Source organism: Mytilus galloprovincialis, chromosome 10, assembly GCF_965363235.1.
Source record: "Mytilus galloprovincialis chromosome 10, xbMytGall1.hap1.1, whole genome shotgun sequence".
Taxonomy (NCBI): Eukaryota; Metazoa; Mollusca; class Bivalvia; order Mytilida; family Mytilidae; genus Mytilus; species Mytilus galloprovincialis.
Window position 1 is genome coordinate 37,464,091 of NC_134847.1, and position 8,471 is coordinate 37,472,561.

Below are 8,471 nucleotides of genomic sequence, written 5' to 3' on the forward strand. Positions count from 1 at the left end.
AAAATAGTTGTAAAGCCAAACTAGTACAAAGTTGAAGAGCATGGAGGACCCAAATTTCCAAGAATTTGTGCCAAATACGGCTAAGGTAATCTATTCTTGATATGTGTTGAATTCATGGACTGAGGGCTGTAACTCATTATCAATCGAAAGCTTATGGACTGACTCTCGTCTATGTTACATATTGTATAAAGTGGACTACAGTTAATCTGTATAAAATCTCATATTCATTAAAAGATTTGATTTCATTTAGTTGCATTATAACTCTCCCTTTTAAAAGAGAGAAAATTATGAATATTTTTTTTTCAAAAAAAAAATAAAATAAAATTACAAATAGAAAACAGAAAAAGAATTCACAAAAGAGGGCACATTAACAAAACCTTAATATTAAGATAAAACTAGAACAAACAACTAATCGATACTTCGTCCAGGGTATCATCAGCCAAGTACTCAGCACTCTGGTGTTGACATGAATATTAATTATCTGGTCATTTTTATAAATTTACTGTTTGCAAAAGTATGAATTATTCGAAACACTAAAGATTTTCTTATCCCAGGCATAGATTACCGTAGCCGTATTTGGGTCCTCAGTGCTCTTCAACTTTGAAATTGTAAGGCTTTAATGACTCTTTTGGACTGAGCGTCAATGATGAGTCTGATGTAGACGAAACGCGCGTCTGGCGTATCAAATTATAGCTTGGTTACTTGTGAAAACTATTTGTCCATTCGCTACATGTACTAATATGACATTTTTTGTCAACTGATGTTTTTTTTTTAAATTTATAATTTCTGGGAAGGGAAGCTCAATATTTATTTTTTTGGTTTTTTTTTGTAACCGTGTCATTTTGTGCATACATAATCTAAAGTTGTCCAGACTCTATATTCCACATTATGAACTTTAGAATGCATAGGTTTTATTTTTCAGCTGTTTTATTTTTACTCGTCTTGGTGTCATGCCAAACCCTCATTAAATGTATACCATAAATATCAATTTGTACGCTAGATGCTCGTTTAATCAACATACGACTCATTATTTGCACTTTTAATATGAATGTCATTATTATCTAGCAGGAATTGTACATTTGAGAGTGTTTCTTTGCAAATTTTATAGAACATTGAATTCAAATTTTAAAGAGACACAAGTCATACCAGCGCTGATTTTCTTATCTTCCAAAGAAATAGCTCGTCAACACCAGGCCTCACGGTCATAAAACTTTCGAGCATGATTTTTGTACTCAGACTCGAAAATCAACCAATCAAATTGCTGTAGTTCATGTTTCAAGCATGATTTTTGTGCTCCGAGCACTGAGCAAAGTTTTATGCCTTCAAGGCAAGACATTATTTTCTTTACAATCCAACAATAATTGAGAGAATTTGCAGTGCAATATTCCCGAGTTTTCATTAAAAAAATGAACTTCTGTTTTATGGATATCATTTCATCGAGAATGCTCAAAACCGAATATTTGAAAGCCAAGGATTTATAGGAACCGCAATAATGGAAGAGATATATAAAACAATTTTTATTTCTAACTCTTGTTGTTCGGAATTACCCTAGACGTAAAACGTTGCTGACAGTGCTGCTATAAACCTTTGAATAAATTTAATAAGTATCTGGTTTGTATATGATACTACTTTTTTCATTCATTATTATCAAAAATATATTTATTTCGGATCACTTTACACATTACTGTAAAATCAAGCGTAATATGTTAACGGTTTAGTTCTTTCAGCTGTTGTTTGTCATTTTAAGAAACTGTCATAAATAGTTTAAGACACGATCTTTTTGTACGAGGAACGACTTTTTGAATCAACATACATTTATGTTTTATAAAAGTGCATTCATCATAATTGCCTTTTTCTTTTATCAAATTACTTTTCCGAAAAAAATCAAATTGTGTAGAAAAAAATATATTGTAGGTGATCTCCACTGATTTTAAAACTGATTCTTAAAGAATGATTATATCCCACTTTCTTTTTTCTAATAGTATTTGTCTACAGTAATATTGTATTTGTTCATGATGTTTAGATTAAAAATATTAAATCACCATTTTCAACCCCAATTTTTCTGAATGGTAAGCGTGACCTCAATTTTTCTATTTGCATTCTTTGTTTTTGGTCGTGTTTTGTCAAACGTATTGACATTCTGCTATTAAAGCAAATTAAATATTAAAAATTAATTGAGGTGTGTGCAAAGTGTGTTGTTATAACATTATATCACATGACACCACATATACCAACAAAGTAATCAAGAGTAACTAAAAAGGAAATCTTATTGAACACCAGTGACCTCCTAAAAGTATACTGTATTTCAAAACAAAACAGACCATACAAATAGTACTGGAAAAACAACTCTGACAATACATCTTTCGATTTCAACTTTCGTTATTTAATTTCAACGATAATAACAAACTGCAAACCACACCGCAAAATCTGTACACCGACAAAGAATCGTGTATTGTTACATATAATTTGCATTGGAGGTTCCAGGGGGGAGGGGGTGTCAGGGAACCCCCCTTTTTTTGGCCGATCAATGCATTTGAATGGGGACATATAGTTGGAACCCCCCTCCCCCTATGGCAATTTTAAATATACCACTAAAATGACAACATTACATGACAGGAATACAGTACAAATACATATAAGCACATTCAAGACAGATAAATACACAAATACACAATACAATCATACATTAAGACATGCTAATCGTAGATTAACGACGAACACGTAATACAACATAGGACAGTACACAAAGACAGCACAACAGAACCACGAACTGTCTGTCACATGAATCTATCAACGCAACAAAAGTGACGTCCGAGGTAAATTTCTAAAAAATGAATATAAATCAAAATTCGGAATGTTATCATGGATCATTATGCTATTTGATGTATTATATAACAATGTCAAGAATATTGATATAAAATTGTGTTAATAATTAGAAAATTAATTGTATTTTTTATCTATGTCGGTACTTCTTCTAAATAAAATGCAAAAAAAAAAAAACGTGTACATATAATTGCTTTAAACTTAAATTATATAAATGACTGGGTGATTAATTATCTTTACTTTTACATACGAATAGAAAATTATGATAAAAAATAATAGAATTACAACTACAAACTATAAAACATTTAACCATATTCGATCAGAATTACAAATACAACATCATAACTAAATACATGGATGTTAGATAAACAAATACCGTGACACGTCTTGTAGCAATGCATATTCACACTTAGTCATATTCAGGAAATAGTTCATGTTTTGTACTTAAAAGCTTCTTCAATATCAGACGACGTAAATGGTAAACCACAATCTAATACGTGATAAAAATGTCCTTTGTTAGTTTAGACACAGACACATCGCATGGATTAACCAATTCGTGATGGTGTCCATAAGATTTACGGATAGACATTTTGTACGGACTACTTTCATAAAAGATTGGATGCGAAAAACCTGTTCCTGTGTCCGAATGTTTATTAATATTTACGAATGATGTCCTTGTACCAATGATAAAATTTGGGTAAATATTTTTATTTGTTTGTGATATCGAAAACCCTGGTGTAATAATTTTTCAGTAATAAATAGATTGCTTTCGTTTAAATCAAGTACTTTGGTACATACACGAGTGAATCAAACATGTTGAGATATATAAATACAATAAGATGGTGACAAGGGATCGTCACCATCTAAAAATGGATAATTAACCATAGGAAATGAAAAATCATGAATAATCTATATATTGAAGTATAAATTCTAGGTTCTGGTCTTGTCTTATTTTGGGTGCTATAGATTCTTTTATTTTCTCCTTTTAAATTATAACCCATCACTGTTAAGTTCATTTTTTTAGGAATGGCTCGATACTTATACATCCCGCCATTTTGTTGCTGTGAGATGGTCATTTTTTTGTAAACTTGTCTTTCATGTTTGCCTATTTGCTTTGTCGGTGTGACATTTTGTTGATCTTTGTTGACATATTGTTTTGTTTTTATAGTAATTAAGATTACGATTGACAGCTGTACTGCTATTTTTGACATTACCATGTCTGTTTGTTTTGTTCACACTTTGTTGGCAATATAATGGAATTTTATATGCGACTGTCATACAAGTCAGAGGTTTAGCTAATTATAAAATCAGGTTAAATTTTCTATCTTTTATATAAGGAATTGCCTGTATCAAGTCAGGAATATGACACTTGGTTTCCATTAGTTTGATGTGTTTGAACTTTGGATTTTGCCATTTGATAATGCATTTTCGGTTTCAATACCTTGGAGTTCAGTATTTTGTTATTTTTCTTTTTGCAAGTCTTCGCTTATATGCACTTAGTGTCTTTTATGTGGAAGAGTGTATAAAGTTCCGTCCACATCCATTCTGTGTTTTTGTAAGATATATTATTGCTTTGTATCAGTTAGATGAGTTTAATCCTTCACTATAGAATGATTTTATAGTATTTTCTTTTTTCATGTATGTTGTACTGTTACACCAATGTCTAAGATTATGGAGACGGTTTGGCGTCAGCAAGCATGTTTAACCTAGCCATATAAGAATATCATGCAAGTAGGCGACCACGTTATCATATAGTACATGTATAATGTAACTTTTTACAAGAAAAAAAAATACACAAACAACATTTAAAAATTAACATTGTTAAGAAGTTAATGAAAATATAACTTAAACGTAAGGAAATAAAGTTGTCTTTCTACGTTTAAATTCGATACTTTAAATCATCATGAAGGTCTTGCATAAGGTTGTCGGTTTAATTTCCCCGTTGTGATATTATGCAGCTCATAGCTCTGTTCATTTGCTTGATACACGCGGATTGTAGGTCTTTCGATTGCATTTATATACATATAACTTATAGTGTTATTGTGAGTTACGAGCAGGTCGTGTGGAAGGCCATATAGGCCAGTGGCCTCAGCGTTTTTACCAGCCTTCACTATCATATTCGCCTTAACTTTTGATGCATATCTTAATTGTACTCCAATATCTGTATTCGTCTCATTTTGCACTGTGACGGAGAATGTATCACCCATTTCAAAAATTGAAGGCTGAAATAATAAACATTCATTGCATTTCTCTTTTATCAATTTTTATATTCAACTCATGTGTCGATAATCAAATATGATTAAATATTTTAGATTCAGTAAGAGACAATATTTGATATGTACTGACGATGAGTGTGTTTTATGTAACGACATTTACTACCTATGAAGGCTTTTCCATTCGTCTCAACTCGGCCGATTCCGTACCCTCATTCGTCTCAACTCGGTAGATTCCGTACCCTCATCTAACGGATAGAAGGAGAGTAGCGGATTCTACCGAGGATTGCCGAATGAGGGCTTTTCATGGTCGCTAGATATTAGTTGTCCTATATAGGATATTTCAAATATAATTTGCTTCCTGTTATATGAATAGGACTATTCACAAGATAAACTAAACTATGATTCTGTAAAATAAAATTATTAGTTTTGTAGGTGGGAGGATGATTTTGTAAATGATTTTCCTAGCCTGGTAGAAACTCAACATAAATTGCCTTTGTCGATGGCAGAATAAAAATGAATATTCAGCAAAAGAACATGCGTAATTATATCTTATTTAATATAATACTGAACAGGGAAGTAGATCGAAACATCAGAAAAGTCAGAAAAACCCGGCAGCCAGGATTCTTTTTTCTTCTCTAGAATAACTGTATATATCTATATCTTATATTGGATAAAAATGTTGAACACACAAACTTGTTAAGAAGTAGGGTCAATTCCCCTAAACCTAAATTAATTTCAGACATGGACATTTTCAAAAGTCTTCAATCAATAACTGAGTTCATTCTTAATTCCTTTTATGTTCTAATATAGATATTAAAGATGAGGTGTGCTTGCCAATGAAACAACTCTCCACCAGAGTATGACATAGAAGTAAACTAATACATGTAATAAGCTATTTAAAAATTTTTTTTTTAATTTAGAATACTTTCTTTTTGGTGTATGCTCGTCCTTATAGTACAAAAGACCATTGCAATTCAAACTAAGGCTTTTCTACCTCAGACATAGATTACCTTAGCTGTATTTGGCATATCTTTTAGGAATGTTGGTCCTTAATGCTCTTCAACTTCGTACTTTATTTGGCCGTTTTAACGTTTTTGGATTCGGGCGTCACTGATGAGTCTTTTGTAGACGAAACGCGCGTCTGGCGTATATACAAAATTAGTCCTGGTATCTATGATGAGTTTATTATTCATAACCATTGCTTACGATTTAAAATAGGACAGTAATCTATGAAAATGATTCAACTGCTTTGAGGGCTCTAGTAAAAACAGGTTTATGATCATTCATAAGTCCTCAGGGACAACCATTTCTAAAAATAACATTGCATGTTTCGGAATAAAAAGAACGATTGGTTTCATTGAGCCTTGACTATGAAATAATCAATGAAGTTTTTTGGAGATTAACTTCAAGACATCGATTTAGAAGCACCATTCCAATGATGAAAAGACTATTGCGATACACCATGCATGCATTTAACAGTGCATTATTGGTTTGATTTAAATTTAATCCCTATAGAAATATGATTGCAGAAAAATATAACCAGAATAAAGGAATGTATTTATTACAAATGAAATGAAAACAAAAATTAAACAACTTCAAGAGTCCCTGTCTACGTTTATTTCGCTTATGTAGTATACACAGGTGAACTTACATAATATTCATGATGTTTGCGCGTGACCATCAAAGCATTGATCAGTGTCATTCAATCTTTAAATAACTCAGGTATTCTAACATTATTATACACCACCAAAAAAAAAAAATGATTTGAAAAGCTTTTTATTTTACTCAGAGAGATAGCATAAGTATGATGTCTAGTAATATAATTAAGAAAAGGGAAAAGTTATATTATAATCCAATACGTTTATCAATGATTCAACGGAATTAGTGTCGGATGAGATGTTGGTGGAAACGATAATGGATAGTGTCAGTGGAACAAATTTAGACTTATACTGATTCAATTACTCCTTGCTGAATAATTAGAGAAAATTTCTGTATAATGGAACTCGGTACTGTAAAACCTTATGGTTGCAATGATAACATTTGATTTTTTTCCGTCTGTGAAAAGGATTTTTATCTTGGTTAAATTTCAATTTTTTCTTTTCAACTGGATATCTGCTTGGTTATACAAATTAGATTTAATACTAAATAATACTGAGGTAAGGAACATATTTTTATGTACCAAATTAAATCAAACAAAGAAAAATCTTCATACTATTATAAGTGCTTGTCCCTGTATCTATATATTTCATATTAAGTTATATCGGGTCATATGCTTATAATTCGGATGATTGTATGTATTCCAAAAATATGCACGAGTTGCAGTTCCTGAATACGATTTAATAAAAATTGTTTATATAACTTTAAATAATAAAGAAACGAATGTCCTTTAGGCAAAGTTGGCCTGATACTGATTTGGCTATGTTATAAGGTAATTTTTTGTCATATTCTCTTCAATTGTTTCGACTCTTATTAATGTCTTGGCTTTCAAATATTTGGCTTTTGGCATTCCTGATGAAGGTAGCAGGTTTATGAAGTCATTATCACCGACGTGCGTTCCGTCTACATTAGACTCGTCAATGACGCTCGAATCAAGGAAGTGGGTAGGAAAAATCAAATTCTCAAATGCAGGTCATTAAAAACCGAAAACTGCAAAATTATGAGTCAGATAATGTTAGTCAATCTATATGTGTGAAGAACTAAATTTTGTAAACAATTAATATACAAAGAACCTAGAAATGATATTCACGTCAAAATCAAATTATAACTACTAAAATGGCGATACAAAAGGAGACAACACGTCCACCAGCAGACGTATAGGTCCATTGAAGAAAATCCGTCATGTACATGAAGTTTTTTAATGCTACTGCATTAAACATGCTAAATTAAAACAGTTTAACAAAACGAAATAAAACTTACCAAAGAACAACGTATTTAGATTTATTGCTTCTTTTTAATAACCTTGTACTATTTAAATAACATTGAAAAATGTGGAAATTTCGATTTACTTTCATTTTAATTATGACTCAAGATATAAAGTTGTATAAAATAAAGCTATTTAAAAAGTTATCTCACAAAAATACTGAACTCCGTGGAAAATAAAAAACGGAAAGTCCCTAATCAAACGGCAAAATCAAAAGCACAAACATATCAAACGAATGGACAGCTTCTTAATGCTGTCATAGTTCAATAAAATATTGGTATCTGTTTCAATTCACTGCTATATCTGAAGTCAATCTGTAGGTAAAAGAAAACGATGTTAAAGTGCTGTTTTCAAATCAATTAAATAACCATAAGCACACTGGCAATTATAATGCATGGTACAAATAGCAAATGTCAAATATATAGTAAAATACAGTTTTAAGTCAACTTTCAAAAAAGGAAAGCAAAATTACATATATTAAAACATTGCATTCAAAGTATGAAAATTAAGAA

General features: G+C 31.1%; 1 long non-coding RNA gene across 1 annotated transcript; it reads right to left on the reverse strand.

Moving 5' to 3' along the window:
* Positions 1-4,427: 4,427 nt before the first annotated feature.
* Positions 4,428-8,223, reverse strand: LOC143047493 (uncharacterized). Its single transcript, XR_012969578.1, has 2 exons — positions 7,956-8,223; positions 4,428-5,045 (listed from the first exon to the last, which is right to left on the reverse strand). It is a non-coding gene; the product is annotated as an uncharacterized LOC143047493 (long non-coding RNA).
* Positions 8,224-8,471: the final 248 nt, after the last annotated feature.